This window comes from Wolffia australiana, chromosome 5 (genome assembly GCF_029677425.1).
Source record: "Wolffia australiana isolate 7733 chromosome 5, ASM2967742v1".
NCBI classification, from domain to species: Eukaryota; Viridiplantae; Streptophyta; class Magnoliopsida; order Alismatales; family Araceae; genus Wolffia; species Wolffia australiana.
Genome location: NC_135839.1, coordinates 17,866,471 through 17,883,824, shown reverse-complemented (window position 1 = coordinate 17,883,824; position 17,354 = coordinate 17,866,471). Strand labels below are relative to the sequence as shown.

At 36.9% G+C, this 17,354-nt stretch overlaps 1 non-coding gene across 1 annotated transcript; it reads left to right on the top strand.

Moving 5' to 3' along the window:
• Positions 1–136: 136 nt before the first annotated feature.
• LOC144703995 (small nucleolar RNA snoR135) lies at positions 137–297 on the top strand. The gene has a single exon (XR_013581694.1). It is a non-coding gene; the product is annotated as a small nucleolar RNA snoR135 (small nucleolar RNA).
• Positions 298–17,354: the final 17,057 nt, after the last annotated feature.

Sequence of the window (17,354 nt, the reverse complement as noted above, 5' to 3'; positions counted from 1 at the left end):
TAGAACTATTTCTATGTCTTTGTACCTTTTTTCTTGTTCCTCTTTTCTTCGTGCTTAGGCTGTTTGTCTAAGTCCCGTTGTGGTTCACCTTTTCTGTCTATCTTTATGATTGTCTTCTCCCCTCTTCTCGACTACTGCTGCAGGACAGTGTGTATCGACGCTTGCTAGTGTCAGTGCATGTATAGTCGAAAGTGTGTTCTGCGAAATTGATTATTCTTCCAAAGAATGGGTGGAAGATGGGCAGTCGGATTCCAAGTCGCCATTGGAATTTCTTCGACAATCATCTTCCGCATAGTTTCTTTTTCCTTGTTGGGCTCTATTCTTCTTTTAAAGGGTTCTCAGAATCAAGCTTTTTTTCTTTTACAGGTTTCTCGACTTATAGAAAGTTTCAAAGGACCAGTAAACAATACCTGCGTTTCGGTTTTAGAGTTCATTTTTTACAACTCTTGATATTCGTTTTCTTGGTGGATATACTCATGGGTAAATTAGTGTGAATCAGATTTTTTTCATCTCCCGAATGCAATTTCTGTTCTTTAATATTTTTGCAGCGGTAACTGCTGCTGATGAATAGTTTGTATTGACTTTAGCTTGTAGCAATGCATTGCTAGTCGAAAGTGTGTCCTGCAATAGTTGTAAAATTTATTTCAATAGTTGTAAAATTTATTGCTGCAATAGCTTGTAGAAATGCATTCCCCACATCGCCCTTTCTTTCAGTTGCATCACTTCTGTCATTAAATATGATTTAAGTGTTCTTATTACAATATATCAGGAATGGAAGTGTGGGTTTTTTGGAGAATAATCCTTATAACGCATGCATCGAGTCAGATGTATCTCAATTGATATATGTAATGAAAATTTGCCCTTTTTCCGATTTATTTGGTGCTCACTGGTAATTTGGGATTTCCCTTAAATGACCTCTCCCCATGCAAAGAGCGCTGCAAAGTCTTGCAATCTTACTATACTTTGAAAATACTTCAATTTATCATCTTATTATGCGTCGTAATGTATTCTCAGAAATAGGGTATTATGCATGAGAGACGTTACTCTGCCGCTGTTTCTCACCAACTTCAATATCCCTCGAATGTGCTTTTTAAGGCTATTCAACCTCCACCCGCTAAAACGTTACACAGCAAAATTGCATGTGATTGTTAGTCTCCTCTATCAAATATATGCATATTACGATAGATTATACTCCCTAAATTTGAACCCCTACAATAAATTCACATCATGATGCTCATAGCTCCCTATTGTTTAAGGAACCCATTTTTTAGGAATGTATTCACATATGTTACCTCACTTGTGAGGCAAGCACCTACTAATACATCTATGTCTAGAGCTGCAAGACGGACTGTCAAGCCTACATGTGAAAAATGTGGATCTTCATCGTCTGGAGTGATGGATGGATGACTGAATGGAGAGCTATCAGCCATTTATCATCTGTAATGGATGATAGTTGACGCAAACAATGAATGGATGGAGACAACAACAACGTAGAAGGTAATGTTGGCGTCGCCAAGGGCAGGGATGAAGACTATTAAGCCAATGAACGTCAAATGCCAATGGAAACCAGTGTAGTCGAGGGCAGCAAACAACGTTATCAAAATTAGGATAAATGTTCTGGAACTAATATAATTGCCATAAAGTTATCAAAAATTTATTACTGAAATCATGTCTTACACCCAAGGAAAATTGCAATTTTAACGACTTCTCATAGATACCTAAAGTATAATTAGATTAAAATGTTAAGAAGTCAATAACAGACAAACTACCTCATTTATGTTTTCAGATGAAGATTAGTGAACTAAAGTAAGAATCGTATCCCCTAGTAAATGAATCATAGTAATTGAATTGGTGAAATATGAAATAAGATCGCAGTTGAATAAAGGAGATCAAGTTTTATAGGATTTGAGTAGAAGTGGACTTGTATTGTAGTTTAAGAATAAATGAAGTAAAATAAGATTAGACGGAAGAAGAGTGTCAGAGAGTATTTTTATGATATTCAATGGGTTGAATATTAGGATTTTGTGATGCTCCATATATTTTATAATTCTTGACAATTCATTTCACAAGACTTGTATAGCCTTGCAATATCTAATAATGGTTTGGTATCCAAAGCTATAGCAACTTTTCCACAACACAAAAAATTGCTATGTTTTACTACAGAATTACCTTCATTACATGATAAGAATACTTCAGATCCAGACCTCATGGAAGCACACCAAACCTACACCATTCCGTTAGCTGCAGGTTTGTGTATATTGACCAATCCAATATGATGCATGCAATCATATACCTTCTAAGGTTATTTTGGTATCATTATGTTATATTATACTCATTTCTATACAAAACTATATTTTGTGCACTAGTTATGTATTTTTCATGATTTCCTAATATTTGATATCATGGAATCGTGTATTTCGCCATTGCAACTTTAAAACGGGGAGTATGTTTTCATGCTTTATTCTTCTCTAGAGTTCATTGTTCGTAATTTTACAAATGAATTGAAATAAAAATAAAGAATATGCAAAAAAAGGACGTGCAGCAGCTGTAAATGAAACTGGCTAGCACAATATTGCACATGCCAACCGTAGGCTAGTCAGCTCTACAGCACTCAAGCCAGCCAGCGTCCAGAGAGTGTTGGCACACAGCCATGGAAAATAATAGACGTACGTCCAGGTAAGGGCCTAGGCACAGCGAGCCAAGGCAAAAAACATGGGCCCATAATAGTCCTAGGATCAAAGGACAAAGTGGTGTGCCCGTGTTTGGGAAGAGGTTTTGATTCAATTAGAAATTCATCTAGTTTTGGAATCGATGTATAATTATAATTTATTACTTTTAGATACGAGATTAATTTGTGTCTTTTAAGTTTCAGCACATGTTGGGTGGGCAAAGATCATAGACAGATTGTGGCCCAACAGGCCAAGATCTTGAGGAAATAATATTTAAAACTGAATGTGGCTTTGTAGCAAAAAAGACCAACCTTTAAGGGGAACAACATAATCTTGACCATCCAACCTTCTTAATCAAGATTAAAAGACCCAGCTTTTTCCTATTTTACCTTATTTTGGTAGGTGTGTGATTGGGTAATAAGAGACCCATTCTTGGCTGGCCAGTAGCAGTAAAAGCTATGTGAGAGCTCGACAAGCCAGGGGAGGAACTAAAGGAGCTCCATAACAGCTTGGATTTTCCCTTGCATAGAGCAAGGACGAGCAAGGATGCACATCAAAGTTAGGGGGCGGTCATTGGGGCCCCCATCCTCAGCTCATCTGAATCAAGTAAATCCTAATTTAGTTTTTGAACTCTTATGATAAATATTTTCATTTTAATAATAGTTGTGTGCATTATATTAGTTTTAATAAAATGGAAAGCAGATTTTGTATTGAGATCCATTAAAGAAACACATTTGTGGCATTTTATTGAACATATATACATAATCTGAATATCTGTTGATATTTGCTTATTTCCCTTCAAAGTGATATTAAAAATATGAAAAATTTCTAGAAATATTTAAATCCTACTATATTAACTACTTCTATAACTAATCAACTCGCTCACCTCCTTTTAATACTTATGATAAAATCTTGATTCCCCTTTGATTATTCTTTCTATTATCATCTATTCCACCCTATTTATCTAATTTCTCATATATCCTCTTAAAAATTAAAATATCATTCCCCTTTATCTCCCTAGATCTTAATCTCTTTTTAAATGCTATAACTAGCTCGCATCTAACACATAATCTATCTATCGGTTAAAATAAATATTAATAGAAAGATATCATATAATAAGAATATTATATCTAATGATCTCTCTCTTTCTCCCTCTCTACCTTATTACTTTAATATCTTGAATAAATTTAATAAAAATCCTATCCTACAAAAAATCTAAAAATTTATCATCTTTATATCACCATAAACTATCCTTCTTCTCATATACATTCACTTCTTATCACTTATAAATAATAATTGAGATATAACTATTTCGTCTCCCAAAATATTATCATTTCTCTCTTCCACTGCTGTCTAATTGGCAATATTGAACCATTGACCCCTATCTCATAAATATATTGATGACACACAAAATATGTGTTATTTCTATGCACTTTGACATATTTTTGCATTAAAATAACTATAAATGTGCGCCATCGAGCTCAAAATGATTAAATTTTTTTTAGAGTGAAAGCCTAATTTTGTGTATTTAATAATATTTTAAGGAATTTTCAAACATTACATTCTTAAAGAAATGAATATTATCAATAATATTGTGTATTTTATAATATTATCATTTGGAATATGTTATTTGTGATTTTTTTGATATTATATTTAGGGATATATTAATGTTCTAATTCAGAACATATATTTACTATATTTTGTACGACATGGTTTGTTTTATAAGGATCGATTATAAATTTATGGTCTTAAAATTTTGCCCCTCCATGTGGCACCATTCAATTCGATCAAATCATGATCGATCAAGAGTTTCAAAAATTATTGGCATAAATGATCATTGTGAAAAGATGTCATTATGACATCGCAAATCGTGATACCATAATGCCCAATCATTGACTAACACCTTTTTTATTTTTTATTCGTAGGAGTGATGTAGGCCAATAGAAAAAAATCTGATTTAAATCACAATAAAAGTGATGCCAAAGTTGAGAAAAGATAAAATAAAAATCAAATATTCAAAATTCGAATGATACTAATGTGGCGCAGGGAAACATGTCTCCATGTCACACAATCATTGGGAGTTTCATGGCTTTTTAGACGCAAATGACACACACTAACATGTTATTTAATAGAAAAATAGAAAGAAAACAGCGTGGTGAGGTGGAGGGCGGGGATGTGTCGCCATGCCACATAATGATTACTTAATAAATATACATTTTTAACTTCTTCCTCCCCGCAAGGACACATGGTGCTCATGGAGTTGACATTTGCAAAAGACGAGGGATTCACGTCAATCACTAAAGAGGAGTATTTGTGATTTTCAACTGCCAACATAAAATGATGAAGTGATAGTTTTGCTGAAGACAGGAGAAAATAGATGGATGGATAGGATTTCTCCAACCTCAAAGCTTCATATCTAATGATCCAATAGTTTGATTGAGCTGAAATTTTGTGGGTGTCTTTGTCTTTACCCCCTCCTTGCATTCATGCCCTTTATGTAAATTGAGGTATGGATGTTTATAAAATTCATCCTTAAAATTTATTTGTATATTTGTTGGATGATTGAAAGCTGGTGAGTTTTGAGATCCACCAATCTTGTTCTTTTTGTCTTGGGTGCTCGAGAAGTGGCAACTAGTGTTCGCTCGTCCCGATATCGGTACCGGATGCCGGTATTGGGACGGATGCTATATCAGATACCAGAAAGGCATTTTACAGTATCCATTTTTTTCGATATCCGGATATCGGTTGCTACAGTGCCGATATCCGATACCGATATCTGTCTCGATGTCGGCATCTGTCTCCGTCTCAACGGGGCAGATGACGATATCGGATATCGGATACGGATATCGAAAACCATTATCCACATCGAATTATATTAAAAATAATATTAAATATGAATTTTCTAACATTTCACATAGTTTAACATGGGCACGAGAGTAACAGAAGAGCTTTATGAAAGTCACACATCTCGGTTATTATATACAGTTGAGTATTTTTAATTTCTTCCATGTGGGATAACAGGATTCGGGTTTTGTGTTAAACTAGGAATTCCTTTATCCCATATGGAAGGAAATAGAACTCATTGTTTCTATTTATTAGACGGTGTCCTCATAAATTAAATGATGAATATATATAAGGGTCTTAAAATATAGCGATAATTGGTATAAATATTATTTTAACATTAAATTATTGTCGGACTCACTTAATATACACAGAGAAACTTTTCTGATATCTTCCATGTGGGATAACAGGATTCTGAGTTTACATTAAACTTCAAATCCAGTTATCCCATATGGAAGAAAAAAAAGTTTGCATTATATATATTAACCAAGATTGAATATAAATCAAAACCATACAACGTTAAACTAACTCGTCGTATATGATGCGAAGGCTATTTATTTTGGTCGATACTGGATATTGATATCCGGATACCGAAATCCGATATCCGGTATCCGATACCCATTTCATCCTCACCCCCCCGATATCCAGTATCGATATCAATCTACCCCTCAGAGACGGATATCGTTCGATTCTGATATCCGGTACCGTCCCATTTTTTCCCTGATATCGGATATCGGTTGTCCGATACCGGATATCGGATGGATATCGGTTGGGCGAACTCTAGTGGCAACAGAGAAGAGGGGGAGCTCACCTACACTCTTAAATTTCCATGATCCTAGCAAAATGTAAGGAACTACGGTAAGCATCCTCACCTTGCATTTGTTATTATTAGCATCATAGTCATGGCATATTCCTTTCATCGTTGGGTTCTACCATAATTTCACATATTTGGAAATTTTGATAATGTTTCACACCTTTCATGTCACCATTTTGTCATCATCTCACTCTTCATCTCCCTTATTTTCATCACACCGTTCCCATCTGTTTACTTGATTACATTGTTATTGTCACTCTATCCACTCTCTCTTGGTCTTCTTTGTAACTCATAAATTAGATCAATTTTTAAGTACATGTCCCTGTGGAGACAAACTCACTCACCACTAGACGTCTTTGAGTGACTTGAACTATTGAAATTTTTTATTTGATAGAAGCAAATTAAAATTTATTTGCTTAGGGAACTACATCTAATTTGCTTAGGGAACAATGAAATCAATATACACACACCTAATTTTCCTTCCTCATGTATTATGCATTATCATTTGTTCTCCCGCTCAAATAAGTGGGCCTAGGTCTCATGACTACATCAATTTTCAAGTTCCCTAAGTTTTTGGTCCATATTTTTTTTATGAATATTAAGTGGCCAGTCACACTGCCAGATTATCTTAACGTTCATTGAAATATGTATCTGTATATTGGTTTTATCATGTGATGTGTTTAATGACATCTATGAATTCATGCAATGACTTAGTGAACTATAATGAGACCATAATACAATTATTACTGTATTTAAGCATGTATTACACATATTATTTTTATAAGGATACTCGAGATGGAGATTGAACTATGTAGAAACAATAACATTATCTAATCCTACTTATATACTACCTACGACTGATCATATGGAATTAGTGTGGATACACTAAGGATAGACGTCAAGTTCTCTTTAAATAAAGAGTTCAATGAATTGATTAGTATTAACTCTTGCATGGTATTTTACATAAATGTCAATCATGTTGATTCATATCATGGTTCTAAAAGTGATCCATTGTCCTAAGACACCAAGGGCATGTTGCGCATGGGTATGTTTTGAGTAAGACATATGAGTCTCTAATCACATGACTCGGATATGTCTTAGCTCGGATAAAGCAAGAAGTGCACAAAGTTGATTGAGTGGTCAAGATGGGACCATTGGCCCATAGCATTGGAGGATATTGACTAGCGAAAAAGATACATAAAAATTTAGCCACAATAGTAGATATGTTCGAGAAAATGTTCTCCAAAGTTTACTGTTAGGCATCAATACTTAATGAATGGAAGACTAAGTTTTGATGTGAATGATACCCCAAGTCATTCGAGAGTCTCACTTGGATGAACAATGATACATATACGGTAACTAAAGAGGGGGTATAGCTAGACACCACATGGGCTGGAAACTAAACCTACTGATTGGATTAAATAGAGCCTTGATTAATTCATATATAGGTTGATATGGTTAATTAATAAAGTTGGTCAATGAATATTCTTGGGCTATTAAAGTTAACTAGATAGATACATGATCCTAGAGTTTTAAACACATAAGGCTTTTTAAAAAAGTTGTAAAATAAGTACAAATAGAGGGAGACACCCATTTCAGGTGCCCATATCAACAAGACATGGGCACCCCCATTTTCTTATTTCAATTGTTATTCTATTCACTCCACTCGAGAGACATCAAGGTGAGATCTACTAGATATTGAAGATGAGTAAGAGAATATGAAGATGAGACCCATCCTCCCATCGATTGCATGGATATGTCTAGAGGCTAGACACATTAATGACTTCAAGAGACTCTAAGGAGAAAATCAAGAGTGGAATATGTTTCCCAAAAGGTAATGTGATTATCTGTAGTTTTAGATAAATTTTGAATTAGTTTCACCTTTTACTACTTGAAATTTGATTTCAATTTTTCAATCAAAGCCAGTTGAACTTGACATACTTATGGGTAGGCCCTAATCAATATCATACATTTTAATGTGTACCAATCATACATTGGAATACATGACCTTTGTGCTGTAATTGATGCAATCCTGCGACTTGACCATGAATAAAATTTTATATGGATTTATAAGTATTAAATAATATTATTATTCACAAAATTATTTGAAGAGGTAACTAATTTCGAAAGAAATTATTTTGTTCTAGTGTGTATACTTTACTGGTTTGAATAAATTAACAGTGAAATTATTTAATGTTAATAAAATTATAAAAATATACATTTGTTAATTTTTGGAGTATTATTTAAATTTTAAATTTCTTGCATTTGAAATAAATCCTTAAAAGAATTAGCAAAATTTTAAACGACTATTTTCTGATGTTTAAGTATGATTGTCAGGTTTCTTAATTAATATGACTAAAACTTTAAATTATATTTTATATATTTATTTTCAACTTTACTATCATATTTTGGTATTTTATATGGATTTAAAATCTATACAAATTAAACACAACTATTGTAGGTACCCTTACATGAGGTTGACTAATATCAAGTGACATTAGTCTTTTTTAGGTATGAACGACTCTTGTGACACTATACTCACATCTACACACATCATAACTGAACTATCTGAGATGTATGCTATCATTCTTTCTAAATTAGTTACCTCTTTAAATAATTTTGTGAATAATGATATTATGTAATACTTATAAATCCATATAAATCAATCACAACAAAGGTCATGTATTTGAATCACTCAAACTCAAGTTATAAAAAAACCAATTTTGTGTCTTAAAACTACTGACCATGTGTTAGCACACAGGCCGGGCCAGGTTGAGGATACAGGCTGGGTCACACTATCTTGCAATCCAGGCCTACCATGGCTGGAATATTTGAGTGAGTGCTTCTGCCCAAATGAGTTGGGTCACATGATGTAGGCTGGGCCTCCTTAATAGGTCCTACACCCTTTGGATTAGGCCAACCCATGGCGACCTTGCCTTCTATGGATCAAGTCAAGCCCAATCATGCCACTTAACCTTACCTAAAAAACGGGGCCCATTGGCTAAGTTTCAAGTAAAATCCAGTAGTCTCGAGGCATACATTTAAATAGCCTCGTCCAGTGTGTTTGGTGTCCCCCTTTGCAAATAAGATCAATATTGATCCACAATTTTTGGCCTGCCGTTGGACATGTGTGCTATGTGCAGGGCCCTTGTAATTGGTGGGCCTACCTTTAGTGCCTAGTGGCACTGTTCTATCATCCTACAAAATTTGCCCTATTGATGTCAGGGTTTCTGATTTTGGGTGTCATGGCATTTGACGACAACATCGGCACTTGCGCTTGACACAATCACTAGCATCGGTGATCACATTATCAACATTTTAAGCTGAAAATGGAGTCCTGATTTATATGTCATTCATAATGAAACTAGGGTACCTTTTTTATGTTGATCATCCTGAGTTATAGTCTTTATTATGTTCTATCCATGACCAATGACCAGGATCTGATCCATGTGGCTTGCCATATTGGCCAATACTGATTGTATCTCCTGCTCCGTGATGGCAGCTCAAGAGCACATGCTATTTGGAAGAAAGTCCTGTTGGATTTCAGCTCACACTTTTATCTAGTATTCTCTTAGTGAGGCTTCCCAAAAGGTCAAACTGGCCAGTGTGTGGCAAAGTGCACTAGTGGGCAGCCTGGACTATGTCTGCCTAAGCATCCCAAAAAGCATCCCAATTTTTTGTTTTCTAAATTCAATAAACTTTATCCACTCAAAAACATTAAAATGGGTTTAAAAAATTCTAGTTAATCATAAAAATACAAATATACTATTAACTTATGGCCGGGTTTCATCTGAGAATGCAAGGACATAATAATTCTATTATATGAAATTTTACATATCATTCTTTAATTTTAAGTCCTTATTTATTAAGACAAAATTTCTAATTTTAAGAAATTGTGTTAGATAAAAACCTAAGACCTTATAAAGAGTTAAATGTTCAATACAAGTTATTAAAATGCCTGGATTTTCCAATATGAGTTCAGTGGAATGATAGAATATCCATCTTGTCATCCCAAAAAGTTAATCAATTATAAAGTTAGGCATTTATAAAATGGGAAAATCCAGAAAATGCTTTCATAAATGGAGTCCAAGAAAACAGTAACATTTACAAAACAATAATATGCTAGAATTGAAGTTGATAATTGATAAGCCAAAAATAGGGGTAAAAACTATGCAATTTTTAGCCCTTGTCGTTGTGGATTTTGGCTTATGCAATAAAATTTATAAGAACTCCACTTAAGACGTATAGTGATAAGTACGAGTGTCGTCCAAGGGAAGCTAGTAAGGAATTCGATTTGGTGATTATTGGTCGTTTCACTCTGATTAAACTGAATTTGATCTTCAATGAGGATCAAGTCACCCTAATTAGATGAGAACTTAGAAAGGGGCGTAGAAGAGTTGAGATGAATAGAAGAAATATGGAGCTCTAAATTGGCTTCTTTTATCCTAATAAAAGGATCCAAGAGGTCAATTAGAGAGGTTAAAAGGGAATTTTTAATTTGAGTTAGGTTTGTTTTTGCAACTTTGATAATTCAGAACTGAAATGGGGGTAATTTAATCTCCTAAGAATTAAAACTAATTTTTTTTAGAGTTTTTCTTTGGAATGCAGTTGAATGCTTAATTGAATCCCTCAAATTCTCCTCTCAATCCTAATCAGGGCTTGTTCATGCCGCTCAAGCCAAGCGATTTAGAATTTCAGATCAAAACCAAGAAGAAGAAACAAGAAATTGAACTAATCTCATTCAAAATGCACAAATCTAAATACAATCAAGGAAAAAGTACAAGATAACTTGATCCAGGGTGGGACTCCTCTCTATCTTGCAGCTGTGATAGAGAACCATCAAGAATAAGCTCCCCCTCTCGAAATTTAGCTTTTATACTTAGGTTATATGGTAAAAATCACCATTTTACCCCCGTTTAGTACTTAATATTTATCTATCAATGTAGGCTGGATCTGAATGATCCAACCATACAGATAGAAAGAGGGGATCAAGACGACAAATCCATAAAAAAATACATCTCAATCGGACTTCAGGATCAAAAGTTATTAATAAATCAATTTTAAACCAATTTAATCCATTGGATTTAAAATTGATTTATTTATTAGTTTCGTTTTTAAACACGCAATGACGTGTCGCTCTCTCATTGGCTGGCGCATTTTGAATCCTCCTTTTTGCAGAAAAGTCCTTAAAAAGCCTGGAATTGCTTTTGGACGCCGCCCAAAAGTAATTGTGTATATGCCCCTGGCGCACTCTCTCTCCTCTGATTTCTCCTAAAACATTAAAATATATATTAAAAATTCAATAAAACCCTGTAAAATTTTAAATTGGATCTTTACGCCTGTAGTGGCGACCGAGAGCTGTTTTCAGGGTCTTTTTGCACCGAAAGTTCGCAAGAAGGCCCTTGAAAGTTTGAAAATAATAAAAATACTTATTTTTCTATTATAAATATACTTTTTTTCCTTGAAATAAATGCATTTCATCTTCAAATAAATCTCAAAAATATCCTAAAAATTCGTAAAAAATTCTAGAAAATTCACTGATTCATTTTCATGCTGATAAATGTCGAAATAAAATATTAAATATGCCATTTTCATTCAAAAATAATTATTTTGAGCTTCAATAAATCCTTTAAAATTCATAGAATTAACAGAAAATTAGGAAAAAATCAGAAATCACTAGAAAACACTATTTTCATGTAAATATATGATAACAATCCCATTTTATGCTCTTTAAATGCATAAAATCATGCTAATAACATGAAATAAAGACAGAAATTAGGGTGTTATCAATAATTATTCATAATCACCTTGATCTAGGAATCATGATGCCTCACTAAAATAGTACTGAAAAAATCAACTATCCAAAATATGTAAACATTATAGTCTCTCACACTTTTCCTCTCAATTAGTTGATAAGATACAAATGAATTCATAATATTCAATAAAAAATGTATGCGTCCAAATAATCACAATTGTATTGTAGCATGGTTTACTTCATTGAAATATCATTTAACATGATTTATTATGTTTTTTACAGATTTTTATGTCTTTGATTCATTAAATATTAAAATCTACACGTCAATGTTGTATTTACTACTAAACGTATTTATTAATTTTCGTAGACTTTCAGAATTATAAAGACATTTATGATGCTAGATTAGATGAGAAATTAATTCAGGTTAGAGATTGTATTTATCGATGTATTAAAAGTCTTAAAGTGTTTATGTAATTTAATTGATTTTGTGTCAACCCTGACAATTATTGGTTTTACCAAACATTAGGAGATATGTTGTTTTGATCTAGTAATTTGCAAAGAAGAAACTACCAATCAGGTACATATCATCACATTTTTAAGCATGTAAGGGGATGTATCTTTCAAGGAAACTAGCTATTTGAATCACATTTAATAAAATTTCTATGATGTCGATGTAGGCCAATGAAAAAATGAGAGTTTTTTTTGCACAATAAATGCACACAAAGTTTCAATGACATGACCCAATGAAAAAAATGTGTATTTCTCTTGCAACACATGCATGCTGATTCATGACGATGTGGTCAAAGTCAAAAAATGTCAGCATCTATTTAGATTGATTTTAAAGCGTAATCAAAATTTTCTAGAACACGTGGCATAGTACGATTGAAAAAAATGTATATTTTTTTGTTATGTAATGGTGATTGATTGCAATCCCACTTTGAAGAGGCACATGTATGCGTGGAATTTTCTAACATGACTAAAACACATGTAAAATTTTGTGCGCTAATCATGGTATGTATTTTTGGAAAAATAAATGGAACAAAAACCTAAAGAGTTGACATGTGAATGGAGTGGAGAGAGAAGGCAAATGTAACGTCCAATATTTTCCATTTTGAAGACATGATATTTCAGTATCGAACTGTGAAAAAAAAGATGATTTTTCTTGAAGGTTTCCCCTGAAAGATCCCTTTGGTTTTTTGCAAACAGATTGGCCTCAAATTCTACGGGCACCTTTATATTTTTTCACTCTTTCAGTGTATATAGACAATTGTATTAAGACTTTGGGAAAGTAGAAAAATTGCTTCGGGACCCATCCCAACTTAGTTGCCCAATAAGGATGCATCAAGCTTCTGAAGTCCAATTTTTCGTGGTATTTCTGGGAAGAATATTCTATGTTTCATCCTTGTACAGACCCCTTTTCTCTCTCTTTCTCCCTCTATCTTACTCCTTAACCTGCATTTCAGATTTTACACATCTTCTTTCCTGGACCAGCCTCTTCTTCCCTGTAATCCTATTTAGTGATGAAGGAAATTTAGAAATATTATTACCCATGTCTAAATACTTTTGAAAACATTAATGCACATTGATGAAACCCAATGTTGGCTTATCAGTAGTGTATCTAGTGTTCATTAGAAACTTGCTCTTGTAGGAGGATTTATGATGGGGGACGATCTCGCCACCAGCACAGAATGACGTCAACAGCCTCGCCGAGCTGCTCGAGCCGACGCCCGCAACTCGACGTTCAAGTACTCCGCTTGATGACACAACAGCACATGTTCATATTTTATCGTTTATTTTCGATTGTAATTCCCTCTCGGATTGTGGACAAGGCCTATTTTGTATTGGGCCTCGTCCTTTTTGAATGATTTTATTCTCTTCGTTTTGAGAGGGGTGCTCATCAAGAGACGGTTCCCTCCTGTTATGGCCAATTAGGCATGCCTTTGACCCTATATAAAGGCCGGCATGCCCAAGAGGACCTTTTGGAGAGAATTTGAATCAAAGTGAAAGTTTGAGTTTTTTTTAAGTTTTCTTCTTTCATTCATAGATAGCCCTGTAGTTGGATCGTGGGAAGATCATGGTCACCACTCCACGACGTGTCATCCATGGATTGTTGTCATTGCCCCACTCTTGCCGTTTTGATTCCACATTGCCATCAAGAATTGCCAATTCTTGATCCGTCATCACTTCAAGAATCGCGGAGGGAGTCTCTTCTTGGAGAATCATGGAGCTCGTGTTCGCCCTCTGCCGCCGTCGCCTTCGCCGTCGGCTGAATATCATTCCGATCAGGGTGCCATCGGCCTGCCGACCCCGCCATCATCTTCATCGTCGGTTTTGCCCGCTGTACTTGGAGTCCCCCCACACCAAAACGTCCAAGAACCTTGTTTCTTGGGGTCTCCTGTTCAAGGCTTTCAAGAATTGCCGTTCTTGGGACCCATAGCACCAGGACGTCCAAGAATTGTCATCCCTTGGAAGCCCTGCGCACGTCCGTGACCTCCACATTGCGACGCCCTGCCACACCCAACTCCTGCCGCATGATTGCCCATCCCGCACTTGCACTCTGCCACGCCAAACCCTGCCGTGCCACGTCTTGCCGCGTGGCAACCCTCCACCGCACATGCCCACACTACTGGTCTGCGCTCAGCCGTGCCCAAACTTTGTCACGCGCCGCCCTCGGCTGCGTGCACGCCCTCCATCGCACACACGCGCGCGCCTGCTGCCCTATGGCGCCCTGCCCGCCGCATACTCTACTCGGGCCCGGTGTCCTGTCCACACACCACACCCTGTTGGTGCACCTGTTCTTGCTCGGGTCGGCCCACGTTTCTGCTGTCAATCGACGGATATCACACCTATTAGGTTCTATCGTATTCTCCTTCATCTCAGATCAATTGTTTCTTACAGTATTGTTGAATTATGATTCACGCCTCCGAGAGATAGGGTTGTCCTTGACGATTGAACGTAAATTCACCCTAGTGAGTGATAGGATGTCTTCTTGTGGTTAACCACTAGTAGTTTACTGTGGAGCATTGGACACCGGCCGATAATTGATTTTACCCCTCATCTTGAAGCGTCTAATTGGTCCAAAGGGACATTGAGGAGTCGACTGTGAATCATTCGATCTTCGTCGATTTAATTGAATGTTCGAATTTAATAGTCTTACTTCGTACTTGTCGTTAAATTTCAAATTTTGCATCATATCATTTTGCCTCGATTGTACGCGCCGTCTCTCTGTGTTGTAATACGTGCCGCTTGATCCCGCCGGACTTCGTACTGCATCAATTTATTGTGATGTCTATGACATATCTTATGTATAGAAACTATAGAGATCCTTGTGACTATGACATGTTAAGCTAACGAGGATAATTAAGGAACTCAAAGTGGAAAAACTTGAATTTTGAGATACTTGTGTCTTGTCATAGGTACCATTTAACTTTTTTGTGTTAATTTTTTATATATATGTGCACATACACGCGATTCATTTTTATGCTTAGCGCAAGTGGAACCATGCTGAGCTAGATGATGTGAGAAGATCCAATGGATGACCACATGTGATGGCACCCTTTTCAAAGTGTTGGGTTCTATTGCCATGATTGAAGATCCAAAACAGTGCAACAAAATTTGAAGCACATCAAAACTGACATTTAAACAAAAAACTATTGGATGATCTAATGATCTTACACCAACTTGAATCCATGAAAAAATGATTCCTTTATCGAATATATTTGAGATATTTAAATGATTCCTCTAGTTCTCAAAAAGAAACACCAGAGATTTGTGAAGATCTTCTCACCATATCGATCACAAGACGGTTGGGGAGAGCACTCTAGAATAAAGAGAAGAAGGATATATGTGGAAAGTCTTCTGACATGGGTGAAATTTCTTTATTGCTTTCTAGTATTTATAATTAGCATAAAGTTTGTACATAACCCCCTAACTGTTAACTATATCTACCAAAATGTAAAAACCCTTCGTGAGTGATCCTTTGGGCCAATGTACAAGTCTAGTTAACAACTCTAGAAGACCAACGACATTTTATTAAATAACCTTAATGATGTCGGACGTCGTCGGTAACGCCGTCTGACAGATAATAACCTACGGAGATGTAACTATGTGAATGCGATGTTCTAGGTGGGGTACGTGCAGGCCCTGACTCGTTGGGGTTTCACCGAGCTCCAAGCTCCGTGTTGAGAGACACGTGATGATGTCGATGACCTCCTGACCCTCGTCGGATCAACAATGGCGCCTACAGCACCGTGCAGACTTAGTCCGTTGGCACTCACACGTAACGGATGGGCTTGGCCCGTAACTAAGAAATCACTCGAGTAAAATCTCTCGTGGTAGTTTATCCTCTCACCTATTCTAACCCGAGCACAGTGGAGTGCAGTCGAAAAGTACACGACAGAAGATAAATTAACTTGGCGAGCTAGGGGAGAGAGGTACCTCTTTGGTGGCGCCGTCCCAAAGTTGAAAATACTCGTTGGTGCAAGAGCCGGGCGGGCCGATTTGGTGGAGCTGTTCTGGAGATAGGCATTGCATCTCTCGACTGGCGACGAAGTCACGGCTCAGGAGACGTGACGCTGGAGAAGAGAGATGAGGCGGAGAACACAGGGCGTGACAGCAACGGCGCGGGACACAGCGGCAATGGCATGAGGCATGGCGGTGTGCGACGTGGCCACAACGGTGTAGCGTGACGGCAGGGTTCCGCCATGTGGGCGTGGCGGTGCACGGACGCATCATCGACGACGTCGGCAATGCGGCAACGCGGATTTAAACGATAGTGCGGTGGCGTAGCTCGGCAATGGTCGATGGAGCTGCGACACAAGCGACAGCTTAGCGGCGGTTTGGGCGCATGGGACGCACCTGCGACGAGCAAAGCAGTTGCCTGGCGGCGCTGCGGTGCAAGCGACGGCATGATGTGGCGGAGTTCGGAGTCGTGGGGCACATGGACGGCTACGACGACCGGCGGTAATGGCAACATCAATGGGCCGATCGATGGCAGACGATTGACAGGCTCAGCGTCAACGTCGACGAGCGTCGGAGGCGCTTTGGCGGCGGCGAGGTCGACAGAGGAGGCGAGCAGCGGCGTCGGTGAGCGACGGTGGAGGTCCGGCGGCTGCGATCAGCCCTCCCCCTACACTCTCTCTCTCTCTCTCTCTCTCTTTTCTCCTTTTTTTCTTCCTCTTCTTCATCTCACACGATCGTGGAGTGGAGTGGGTCCCTTTGAAAAAATAACTTTGACTTTGACCAAGTTGTTAGGGTGCCCAACCCATCCGTTATA